Genomic DNA, 13,304 nt, shown 5'->3' on the forward strand with positions numbered 1-13,304 from the left:
CCTCCTTATTCAATAACCTTGTGAGCCTTTCCTCGGATACATAATGCTTTTGGTAAATTGTATCCTCTGTTTTTCTCAACCATGCTCTGTTTTCGAGCTGGTGGTATTTACGATTAAAGCTTGTGGTATATGTTTTCACGATACCCTGAGGGGTTGAACCTATGCCTTTCTTAATCTGTGTGAATCCGAAAGTGTTCACGGTTCATACTCCTCTAGTAATTCACCAGGTAGGTTTTGACACTGAAATCATTTTTATCTAGAGCCGTAAATGAAAGGTTATGCATTGAAGAAGTGGGAGCCGACCTTGAACTTTGTGTTCATGCCCATGGACACGATGTAGATCTTATCATTAGAGCTTCTCTTAAATCAAAATTTCCCTTGGTATAAGCTCTTATATCTGGGATCTGGCCTTTTGCAATCGTGGTTTCGACCATATGTTCTTCTTTGACCCCATTTCACGGGCAAGTTTCAGCACTTGTCTTATGTGAATCAATACACCAGTCCAACCTTTACTTTGATCTTCCGTCGAGTATTACACCATGGTACCTCGATAATATCAAGTACTACATAACTTCTTATGAGTTCTTCATCAAGTGCTACATTCTCACTGATTCCAATTTTTCATGGGCTCTGAGTTATTAAACACTCAAAGACCGATAAGTGAACCGAGTCCACACTACGGTTCAACAACTATTATAAATCTTCTTTGCTTACGAGTTTGTACCCGATCACGTCCTTCCTACCCTATTTGGCTATATCATTATTGTGATCATTTTAACTGTGCTACCTGGTCCTTATTCCCGGAGCACAACTTTCGACGATGAGCTAAGCTTACATCGATCTTCCTCATCATACCATTTTGCCTTAAACAACGAGCTTGGTTTCGAGTTTGTGTCATACCCTTGGTTCAATAACCTTCCGCTTCATCATTCCTTTGGCTTGATGTCATCACCGACCGATTACATCTTCATGAAATCTCTCAACAATTGTGTCGTGATCATCGTCGGCATTCCGAGCTCTTCCAGGATGTCAATTGAGTTCATTATGAGAAATACCATCCTTGCCCTTGATGATCTGTGTTAACACCGACCACTTTATTGACTTCCCTCCAACACAAACTTATTCGTGTTTTGTGCTATACTTTGAGATCCTTGCTATCCAGCAATTATTCTTCTTTACCTTGGAGTATTACTATCTTGTATGTCAAGAAGGTCGTGAGAATTGCTCCACCTCTTAAGAATTATTGGTATAGTGATACTTCTCACCATCACCTTCTTTCTTGGTTCCCGTGTTGATTCTAGCCGGGATACCAACAGGTGAATGGTGCTGCTTGGATTATACACTTCTAGCAACCATATTGCTTTGAAGTTAATGGTCGATAATTCATTCTTAGACCATTGGTTATCGAATCACCATTCTAACATTGATCATGCTACCTAAGTCCATATCTCGGGTACACCTTTTACAACCAATGTTATCTCCTTGTTCACATAAGTGTGGAAATCCATCTTTTGAAAATCTCAATGAATTGTCGCAGAGTCAATCAGCCACCTCCTCGCCTCTCCTTGATTTAATGATGAACTTTTGTTTTGGAACTTGCTTCCATAGTTCATTTCCTAAGAATATTACAATGTCATCTCGACAATAGGTGTTGCACCTCTTCCCACGCATCCTGAGTATGAGGTATCCTGACACCAATCAGATCTGAATCTCGGTCAGATATGATGGTTGGAACATATTTCCAGGAGTTATGGCATTGGTCTTCGTATGGCCTGGTAAGGTGATGTCATGCCTAGCACACCTGGTCGGAGGACCTATTGTTATAGTTCTTCCTTTTTAGCAAAGTTATCCATTCTTACATAAGGAAATTGTAAGACTTATTCTATAAGTTGTTCCTGATGAATCCTTTGACTATCCAAAGTCCGACCTTGCTTGAAGACCATGTCAATGCTATCTAGAAGCTTATCTGTGGTACTCCGATTTTCAACGAGAACATTTGAATCCCAATGCTAAATGTTTCCTGCTCAATTACCCAAACACCACTGTATGGGTAACGTCATGAAAATTTCTCTCCCCTTACCTAAAGAGTTTTCTACACTATATCATGTCATGGATATCATGCTCTGCTTGTTGTTGGGAAGGAAATACCCTTGAAATATGTGTTTAAACACATTTTTCCTTTCCATTGTTCTGTTTAATCTGATGATCACCTTTTCCTTTCCATTGTTTTGTTTAACCTTACTGGTGATCTATATAATCTAAGCAGTAATATTCTCCTGCTTAGGTAAGCACCTCGTTGAACCACTCTGTCAGTAAGACCCTATTAATATTGTTGATAACATTCTGGTAACCACCGATGGACGAGAACTTTACCTATTGGTCCGCCTCGTTCAACGAGCAGGAAGATGGTTCTCTTCGTCCCTCGCCCTTGGTACCGACGTTGCTGATATAATTGATAGGTTATCTTCTGACATGCCTTATTAACATGACTGTACAAAATGTCATCGCCTTCCTACTTTTAACCCACATGGTGGGCCCATAACCCACAGTTCCACAGGATCGAAACCTGACTCTCCTGCACCCCGGTTGTCAAAGTTATTCCTCGTGCATGGCCTCATATGAAATTCACGAGCCATCTTCTGAGAAATCATCAATTCTGGTATCAGACACAACACTTATTCCCATTGCTTTGAACCCCTTTTCATGCCCTGTTTCGGGCATCAAGCGATTGCAGGCCCGCTCGAAACTTCCCATGATACCTCCTTACCTTGCTCTCAATATTTTCATAAGTTTCAATTCGAGAGTTACTTTTCTCCACGTTCCCTAATGATTATCTACCGGATAAGCAACCATGCAGAATTCCATTCTTCCAGTATACCCATCCTTTATTCCTCTTAAGTACGATGGAGTTCCCAAAGGAAGGATGACAACTTCCTCATGATGCAGAGAAATGAAGACATCAACGCTATGGATCAACCTATTCAAGAAGGGCAACCAAGACCGAGAAGACACGTTAGAATTTCATAACCAGAACTTCCCCCTACTCCCCTCTTAAATCTCGGGACGAGATTACTTGTAGTGGAGGAGAATTGTGACGCCCGGATAATTAAGCTATAGTGAACCTCCGCTAATGATGCCACGTCACCTCGATTACTGTTGATAAACCCACGTAGTTCAAAACCCAGTTCAAAATTCAAATTTAAAATAAAGGCAAACAATAAAAGTTTTCAAATATTAAAACTAAATGTTCGGGTGGATTCAAATAAATCATTGATAATTATGATGGAGAAACCACACTTATATAAAATCTTGAAATACACTAAAATGAATAAAACAGTAGTCAAAACAATTATTGAAATGCCTTTTATAATTAATAAAATGTTAAACTATTCTATTTAGGTGTTAAACTTTTTATTGCAGTGGGTTTAGTGGTAGTACTAAGTTAGGGATCATTCTTGTACTTTAACAAACTAAAATAAAAGGAGGAACAAGATAAAACAAAAAAGATATAAGAAAAATAAAAAGGAAAAACAAAAACATAAAACTAATAAAAAGAAAAGAGCCCCCCCGGGCCAAACGACCCACCTGGCCGACCAGTCTGCCCACACGGCCGGCCCACGCGGCCCCTTCACCCCCTAGCCTATAGGCCACCCCACCCCGACCGAAACCCTAACCTGCCCACTCCCCACGTTCCCCACTCCCCCACCCCCCGATCTCTCCCCCTCTTGCTCCCTCGTCTCCTCCCCCGATCCAATCTGGATCGGGCACGACATCGCCGCCCCTCGCCGGACCTTACCTCCTCACCTGCCGTCCTCGACCTCCTCCTCGCCGACCACCTCTCCCCCGCCCCAATTCTGATCGATCCCGTCTGGATCGAGGCGAGGCAGCACCGACGTCGCCGCCACCCGATGCCGGCGCCCCAACGACCATGCCTCGCCTCCCGCGCTGCCTGACGTCATCTTCCCCGCGCCCGTCGCCTAATCGCCAAGCGCCGCGCATCCTCATCACCACCTCGCCGGACTGCCGCGCCGGAACGTTGTCCCCGTCCTCCCGACGCCCATTGCCCCGTGCCCTACAACCCCGGTGAGGCCCTCGGCCTCTCCTCCTCTCCTCGTGCTTACCGCGCCCTGCCGCGACTCCCTGCCCGCCGTGGTCTACGACCACCACCGCCGTTACCTCCCCGCGCACTGCGCCCGCTCACCGCCCCACCGTAGCCCCGCGCTGCCTGCTGCCGCCGTCTGCTGCCCGCAAGCAGCCCGCGCTGGCTCGCCCAGCCGCGGCCCCCCTTGCTCTGGACGGACCGCAGCCCGCCAGAGCCACACGCCGGCACCCCGCAGCACCTTCCGCCGTGCCACCTGGCTCCGGCCATGCCCCGCAACCTCACGCGCGCGCACGCGCCCCGCCTCATCCCGGCTCACCCATACCCCCTGTCACCCTTGGCCTTCGCTCCGTCCCGCCATGGTGCCGCCTCGCTCCCGCGGCGTGGCCACCCCCCTTGCTGCTGCTTTGCTCCTGGTCATCGCACTGCGCCGCCCCCCTACGTCCGCCTCCACCTGCCGTGGCCGACCGGCGAGCCCTGCCGTGGCCACGGCCTCATCTCGCGTCCTGGCGGGCAGCGCCCCGCCCGCGCCCGTCGGGTTCGTCCGCCCGCACCTGGGCGTGTGCCCGCTCGGGCGGCGCCCTTCGCCCGCTAGCGTCCGGCGCCCACTAAGGCCCCTGGGCCTTTGACGTTGGGGCCCCACACCCAGAACACACAAAAAAGAGGATTAATAATAATAATAATGAAATTAATTAATTAATTAAATTAATTAACCATGTTTAGTTTACTAATTAACTCTAATTAATCTGCTAATTAAATGTTAACAAATTGTTAGTCTTCAGCCTATGACATGTGGGACCCATAGTCAGTTTGACCAGTCAACACCTGTTGACTGCTGACGTCAGCATGGCATCATGCTGATGTCATAAATCCATTTTCGAATTAATTTAAATAATTAATTAAATTCCTGAGATTAATAAAAACTTTAGAAAATCATATCTTTTAATCCGTAAATCGGATTAAATTATTTTCAACATGAAAGTTGCTCAGAACGACGAGACGAACCCGGATACGCAGTCCGTTTGTCCGCCATGCACCCCTAGCATAGTGAACACACAACTTTCTGCCTCCGGTTCATCTGTCCGGAAACGCAAAACACCGGGGATATTTTCCCGGATGTTTCCCCCCTTCACCGGTACCACCTCTTACCGCGTTAGGGCATACCTAGCACCGCGTATTGCCTCGTTATGTTTTGTGATGCTTTGTTTGCTCCGTATTTACTGTTTCTTCCCCCTCTTCTTCCCCGGTAGACCCCGAGACTCACGCTGCTGCTGGTACCCCCGATCGACTACGGTGTTGACGACCCCTCCTTCTTGTCTGAGCAACCAGGCAAGCCCCCCCCCCTTGATCACCATATATCACCTATTCTTCTCTATACTACTTGCATTAGAGTAGTGTAGCATGTTACTACTTTCAGTTAATCCTATACTGCTGCATAGCCTGTCCTTGCTACTACTATTGTTACATTTACCTGCTATCCTACTGCTTAGTATAGGATGCTATTGTTCCATCAGTGGCCCTACACTCTTGTCCGTCTTCCATGCTATACTACTGGCCCGTGATCACTTTGGGAGGTGATCACGGGCATATACTATATACTTTACACTGTTACATTACCTGTGATACTGTTCAGAGATGGGGGCTGAAGGGGCAGGTGGTTCCACCCAGGTAGTGGTGGGCCTGGGTTCCCGACGGCCCACGACTGTTACTTTGTGGCGGAGCGATAGGGCAGGTTGAGACCACCTAGGAGAGAGGTGGGCCTAGCCCTGGTCGGCGTTCGCGGATACTTAACACGTTTAACGAGATCTTGGTATTTGATTTGAGTCTGGCCACTAGCCTATGCGCACTAACCATCTACGCGGGGACAGTTATGGGCACTCGACGTCGTTGTATCAGCCAAAGCCTTCGTGACGTCAGCGACTGAGCGGCGCGCGCCGGGTTGGACCACATAACGCAACTTCCTCTGTAATGGAGGTTGCTAGGTCTGCTCACCGGCCGCGTTCGCAACATGCAGGTGTGCAACGGGCGATGGGCCCAGACCCCTGCGCCATAGGATTTAGACGGGCGTGCTGACCTCTCTGTTGTGCCTAGGTAGGGCTGCGACGTGTTGATCTTCTGAGGCCGGGCATGACCCAGAAAAGTTTGTCCGGACAAAGGGGATCGAGTGTGTTGGGAAATGTGGTGCACCCCTGCAGGGAAGTTTATCTATTCAAATAGCTGTGTCCCTCGGGAAAAGGACAACCCGGAGTTGTACCTTGACCTTATGACAACTAGAACTGGATACTTAATAAAACACACCCTTCCAAGTGCCAGATACAACCGGTGATCGCTCTCTCACAGGGCGACGAAGGGAGGATCATCGGTTAGGATTATGCTATACGATGTTACTTAGTGAACTTACCGTCTACTCTCTTCTCCTGCTGCAAGATGGAGGTGGCCAGAAGTGTAGTCTTCGACAGGACTAGCTATGCACCTCTTATTCTGGCATTCTGCAGTTCAGTCCACAAATGACACCCCTTTTCCATTTGATACCAATGCATACATATGTAGTGTAGCTCCTTGCTTGCGAGTACTTTGGATGAGTACTCACGGTTGCTTTTCTCCCCTTTTTCCCCTTTCCTATATCCGATTGCTGTGACCAGACATTGGAGTCCAGGAGCCAGGCGCCACCGTTGATGACGACTACTACTACTCGGGAGGTGCCTACTACTACATGCAGCCCGCTGACGACGACCAAGAGTAGCTTAGGAGGATCCCAGGCAGGAGGCCTGCGCCTCTTTCAATCTATATCCTAGTTTGTGCTAGCCTTCTTAAGGCAAACTTGTTTAACTTATGTCTGTACTCAGATATTTTTGCTTCCGCTGACTCGTCTATGATCGAGCTCTTGTATTCGAGCCCTCGAGGCCCTGGCTTGTAATATGAGGCTTGTATGACATGTTTTATTTGTAGAATTGTGTTGTGATATCTTCCCGTGAGTCCCCGATCTTGATCGTACACATTTGCGTGTATGATTAGTGTATGGTCAAATCGGGGGCGTCACAATTATACTAACGGATCTTACCGAGTTTTCTGTTGAAGTTTTGTGTGGATGAAGTGTTCGATGATTGAGAAGGTCTCGATGTGAGAAGAAGGAAGAGAGGCAACAGCTCAAGCTTGGGGATGCCCGAGGCACCCCAAGTAAATATTCAAGGAGACTCAAGCTTCTAAGCTTGGGGATGCTGGGGAGGCATCCCCTCTTTCTTCAACAAGTATCGATATGTTTTCGGATTCGTTTCATTCATGCGATATGTGCAAGTCTTGGAGCGTCTTTTTATTTAGGTTTTTATTTTTCTTTTTATGCACCATGCTGGTATGAGATAGTCCTTGGTTGATTTATAGAATGCTCATTGCACTTCACTTATATCTTTTGAGTATGGCTTTATAGAATGCTTCATGTGCTTCACTTATATCATTTGAAGTTTGGATTGCTTGTTTCTCTTTACATAGACAACCGCTATTTGTAGAATGCTCTTTTGCTTCACTTATATTTGTTAGAGTGTGGGCATATCTTTTGTAGAAAGAATTAAACTCTCGTGCTTCACTTATATCTATTTAGAGAGATGACAGGAACTGGTCACTCACATGGTTAGTCATAAAATCCTACATAAACTTGTAGATCGCTGAATATGATATGTTTGATTCCTTGCAATAGTTTTGCGATATAAAGATGGTGATATTAGAGTTATGCTAGTCGAGTAATTGTGAAATTGAGAAATACTTGTGTTGAGGTTTGCAAGTCCCGTAGCATGCACGTATGGTGAACCGTTATGTAACGAAGTCGGAGCATGAGGTGTTTATTGATTGTCTTCCTTATGAGTGGCGGTCGAGGACGAGTGATGGTCTTTTTCTACCAATCTATCCCCCTAGGAGCATGCGCGTAGTACTTTGTTGTGATGACTAATAGATTTTTGCAATAAGTATGTGAGTTCTTTATGACTAATGTTGAGTCCATGGATTATACGCACTCTCACCCTTCCATCATTGCTAGCCTCTTCGGTACCGTGCATTGCCCTTTCTCACCTCAAGAGTTGGTGCAAACTTCGCCGGTGCATCCAAACCCCGTGATATGATACGCTCTATCACACATAAACCTCCTTATATCTTCCTCAAAACAGCCACCATGCCTACCTATCATGGCATTTCCATAGCCATTCCGAGATATATTGTCATGCAACTTCCATCATCATCATATACATGACTTGAGCATTTATTGTCATATTGCTTTGCATGATCGTAAGATAGCTAGCATGATGTTTTCATGGCTTGTCCGTTTTTTGATGTCATTGCTACGCTAGATCATTGCACATCCCGGTACACCGTCGGAGGCATTCATATAGAGTCATACTTTGTTCTAGTATCAAGTTGTAAATAAATAGAAGTGTGATGATCATCATTAATAGAGCATTGTCCCCAAAAAAAAAGAGAAATGCCAAATAAAAAGGAAGGCCAAATAAAAAAATAAAAAATAAATAAAAAGGGGGACAATGCTACTATCCTTTTCCCACACTTGTGCTTCAAAGTAGCACCATGATCTTTATGATAGAGAGTCTCTTGTTTTGTCACTTTCATATACTAGTTGGAATTTTCATTATAGAACTTGGCTTGTATATTCCAACAATGGGCCTCCTCAAGTGCTCTAGGTCTTCGTCAGCAAGCAAGTTGGATGCACACCCACTTAGTTTCTTTTGTTGAGCTTTCATACATTTATAGCTCTAGTGCATCCGTTGCATGGCAATCCCTACTCCTTGCATTAACATCAATCGATGAGCATCTCCATAGCCCATTGATTATCCTCGTTGATGTGAGACTTTCTACCTTTTTGTCTTCTCCACATAACCCCCATCATCATATTCTATTCCACCTATAGTGCTATGTCCATGGCTCACACTCATGTATTGCATGAAAGTTGAAAAGGTTTGAGAACGTCAAAAGTATGAAACAATTTCTTGGCTTGTCATCGGGGTTGTGCATGATGTAAATATTTTGTGTGGTGAATATGGAGCATAGCCAGACTATATGATTTTGTAGGGATGAGCTTTCTTTGGCTATGTTATTCCAATAAGACATAATTCCTTGGTTGGTATGCTTGAAATATTATTGTCTTTATGTCAAAGGATAGATTATTGCTTTGAATCACTCGTGTCTTAATATTCATGCCATGATTAGACATATGATCAAGATTATGCTAGGTAGCATTCCACATCAAAAATTATCTTTTTTATCATTTACCTACTCGAGGACGAGCAGGAATTAAGCTTGGGGATGCTGATACGTCTCCGTCGTATATATAATTTTTGATTGTTCCATGCCAATATTCTACAACTTTCATATACTTTTGGCAACTTTTTATACTATTTTTGGGACTAACATATTGATCCAGTGCCCAGTGTCAGTTCCTGTTTGTTGCATGTTTTTTGTTTCGCAGAAAACCCATACCAAACGGAGTCCAAACGGAATAAAAACTGAAGGAGATTTATTTTGAAATATTTATGAATTTTGGGAAGTGGAATCATCGCGAGCCGGTGCCCGAGGGGGGCACGAGGTAGGGGGGCGCGCCCCAGGGTGTCAGGCGCGCCCCTGACCCTCGTGGCCACCCCGTAAGGAGGTTGGTGCCCTTGTTTCGCCGCAAGAAAGCTAATATCCGGATAGAGATCGTGTTAAAATTTCAGCCCAATCGGAGTTACGGATCTCCGGGAATGTAAGAAAGGGAAGAATCTAAGAACGCAGAAACAGAGAGAGACAGAGAGACAGATCCAATCTCGGAGGGGCTCTCGCCCCTCCCATGCCATGGAGGCCATGGACCAGAGGGGAAACCCTTCTCCCATCTAGGGAGGAGGTCAGGGAGGAAGAAGAAGGAGGGGGGCTCTCTCCCCCTTGCTTCCGGTGGCACCGGAGTGCCACCGGGAGCCATCATCATCACCATGATCTACACCAACACCTCCGCCATCTTCACCAACATCTCCATCACCTTCCCCCCTCTATCTACAGCTGTCCACTCTCCCGCAACCCGCTGTACCCTCTACTTGAACATGGTGCTTTATGCTTCATATTATTATCCAATGATGTGTTGCCATCCTATGATGTCTGAGTAGATTTTCGTTGTCCTATTGGTGGTTGATGAATTTCTATGATTGATTTAATTTGCTTGTGGTTATGTTGCTGTCCTTTGGTGCCCATCATATGATTGCGCGCGTGGATCACACCCTAGGGTTAGTTGTATGTTGATAGGACTATGTATTGGAGGGCAAGAGTGAAAGAAGCTTCAACCTAGCATAGAAATTGATGCATACGGGATTGAAGGGGGACCAATATATCTTAATGCTATAGTTGGGTTTTACCTTAATGAACATTAGTAGTTGAGGATGCTTGCTAATAGTTCCAATCATAAGTGCATAGAATTCTAAGTAAGGGATGGCATGCTAGCAGTGGCCTCTCCCACATAATACTTGCTATCGGTCTAGTAAAGTAGTCAATTGCTTAGGGGCAATTTCGCAACTCCTACCACCACTTTTCCACACTCGCTATATTTACTTTATTGTGTCTTTACTTAAACAGCCCCTACTTTTTATTTACATAATCTTTATTATCCTGCAAACCTATCCAACAACACCTACAAAGTACTTCTAGTTTCATACTTGTTCTAGGTAAAGCGAACATCAAGCGTGCGTAGAGTTGTATCAGTGGTCGATAGAACTTGAGGGAATATTTGTTCTACCTTTAGCTCCTCGTTGGGTTCGACACTCTTACTTATCGAAAACTGTTGCGATCCCCTATACTTGTGGGTTATCACCCCCCCCCCCCCGCCCGATTCCCCATTCATACTCCATGGGCGCCAAAACTACCTCTCCACCAACCGCGAAACCCCGGCGTCCTCCGTACGCCACCCCATCCTAGCCATCAACCTCCGCCCTCCTCCATCACGCCGGAGCCGATACGCCGACGTTGTCATCCACCGCAACGTCAACCGCAACGCCCTCCACGGCTAGTAGTTGGATCCAAGGTCAAGCCGTCCGTACCCGAGCCAGTTCAACCATGCCGTCCTGCGCCTCACCGCTGCCGCTCCAACTTCACCACCATCCACCGCACTGGAGTTGTTCCTGCTACGCCGTTCTTCGCCGCCTCTGATCTGCTTCCCCTCTGCCGACATACGACCACTGCAACACAGTCAACAATTTGGCCATGTGTTCGTCCAAGGTTGCACCCTCTTCCAGAACATCGGTTCCCCCGACAAAAAGAAGAAGATCGCCGCGACGTATAGAGGACACCACACCGGCAACCGGAAATGGTACTCCTCTTCCCTTATTCGTGCAAATCTTACGTGTCTGCTTGCATGGTATTCATCCCTCAAAAGACACTAGTTGACCGCTTCTTCTTGATACTAGAGGTTCCTAGTAACTCGCAATGCACAAGGTTTCTCCTCATATACTATTTCACCTTAGCTAGAGGTCCGTCGCCCCCTGGATTTCAACTCCTAGTCAGTTGATTCCCAATTAATGGAAGCATTCCCCGGTGTAATAGGTGCTAGTCCTCCTATTACACCGGGGAAGCAGTGCCTCGGTGTTTATCATAGGGGCGTCTGGGGCCTACAGCTGCTGGCGCCCGATCTGGAGGTCGGCCGGGATTAAAGGGATGGGGTGATGCCAAGCACGGCGGTGGTGTGAGGTCAAGGGGAGGGTGAGGCGGCGGAGGCAGGGGTCTGGGCCGGTGGTCGCTGGCGGTTCGAGAAAGATCATCAACAGTGACTGGCGGGAGGTAGATGAAGGCCATCTGCCTGTTCCTTATAGATCGGATGGTTCATAAAAAATCGACTGACCTATTTATTTTTAGTCGACTGTTATCTTGATTGGACCACATGTGGTGGTGTGTTGGAGTACCTGCATTTCCTGTGCTCATATATTACAAAATTATACGGAGTAGAATCTAATTTTGTTTAACATGCAATGTTGTAGAGCTATCATATGTCTCCTGTCATTTATTTTTCAGCCACCTACTATCTGCTACTTTTACAGTGCACTAGTTCTGCACACACTTCAGCCATACTCTCACTATTGTGTTTTTATGCAAGGGTATTTCAGACTCTGCTGCCATGAGAGAAACAGAAAAGAAAAGAGATAAGTTGCTCCAGCGTCGTACGCGGATAGGCCAGACATGTTTCAGCCTTATAAAGGGTGCAGCGTCAGCAGATGGAGACGGTAAACGTAGCTCTAGAGTTGATGACCTCGCTCGCAATGAACCACCATCCCAGGAGCTTGCTTTCACTTCGAGGTGTCATATGTGGTTGCATGCTGCATATGGTGTCTAGCTTGTATTCGAAAGGCCGAAATCGGTCTTTATTAAGATAAGGAAAGATATTTTTACATGAACCACCACTACAAAAAAAGACACATCCGTGACATTTTGGGCCGAACGAAAAAAATTTGTATCATGCTTATGACATTTCTATGACGATAATTGTGACAAAACCCAGTATCATCATAGATGTGGTGGGTTCCTACTTCTATGACAAAAAATCATGACAGAAAATGAGCTTTTCGTCCAGTGAGGGCTGAAGACGCAGCTGCATGACATTCTTTGGGCCGTCCATGACGGAAAAAACCGTGGTAAAAGCAAGGACGAGGAAAATATCAGGGGAGTTCCCGGTTACGGTGGTTGGTCGGGGCCGAGCGATGCGCGTTTCTCTCATACGTATGCACGTGTGGGCGAGGCGTTGGGCTCTAACTGGACTCGAGTGAGGCGTTGGGCTCTAAGTGAACCCGAGCGAGGCGTTGGGCTCTAATTGAACCCGAGCGATTGCACTGCAGGCTACGCGTTACTGAACCCGAGCGATCGATCGATCCCTTGCTGTTAACTGAACCCGAGTGATTCCTTCGCTACTGCTGCTAACTGAAGCCGATCGATGCTGCCTCTAGATGAATAGTGAGTGTTGTTGGGGGGGGTTGGATGAATAGTTCCCGGTGGGGGGTTGGATGAACAGGACCCCGTGGTAGTAGAGGCCGTTGCCGCTGGATGAATAGTACCTCGATCGATTAAGTCGGTGGATGAACAGGACCCCGTGGAGGACTGGTTGAATAGTAGCCGGTGGAGGGCTGGATGAGCTGTAGCCCGTGGAGGAGTGGTTGAACAGGACCCCGTGGAGAGGGCTGGTTGAACAGTAGCCGGTGGAGGA

General features: G+C 46.5%; 1 long non-coding RNA gene across 1 annotated transcript; it reads left to right on the forward strand.

Moving 5' to 3' along the window:
* The first annotated feature begins 3,836 nt into the window (after positions 1 to 3,836).
* Positions 3,837 to 7,041, forward strand: LOC147971352 (uncharacterized). The gene is made up of 3 exons (XR_015603303.1): positions 3,837 to 4,083; positions 5,350 to 5,428; positions 6,742 to 7,041. It is a non-coding gene; the product is annotated as an uncharacterized LOC147971352 (long non-coding RNA).
* The last annotated feature ends 6,263 nt before the right edge of the window (positions 7,042 to 13,304 follow it).

The sequence above is a fragment of the Triticum urartu genome, chromosome 5A (assembly GCF_056163025.1).
Source record: "Triticum urartu cultivar PI428250 chromosome 5A, HENAU_Tu73, whole genome shotgun sequence".
Taxonomy (NCBI): domain Eukaryota; kingdom Viridiplantae; phylum Streptophyta; class Magnoliopsida; order Poales; family Poaceae; genus Triticum; species Triticum urartu.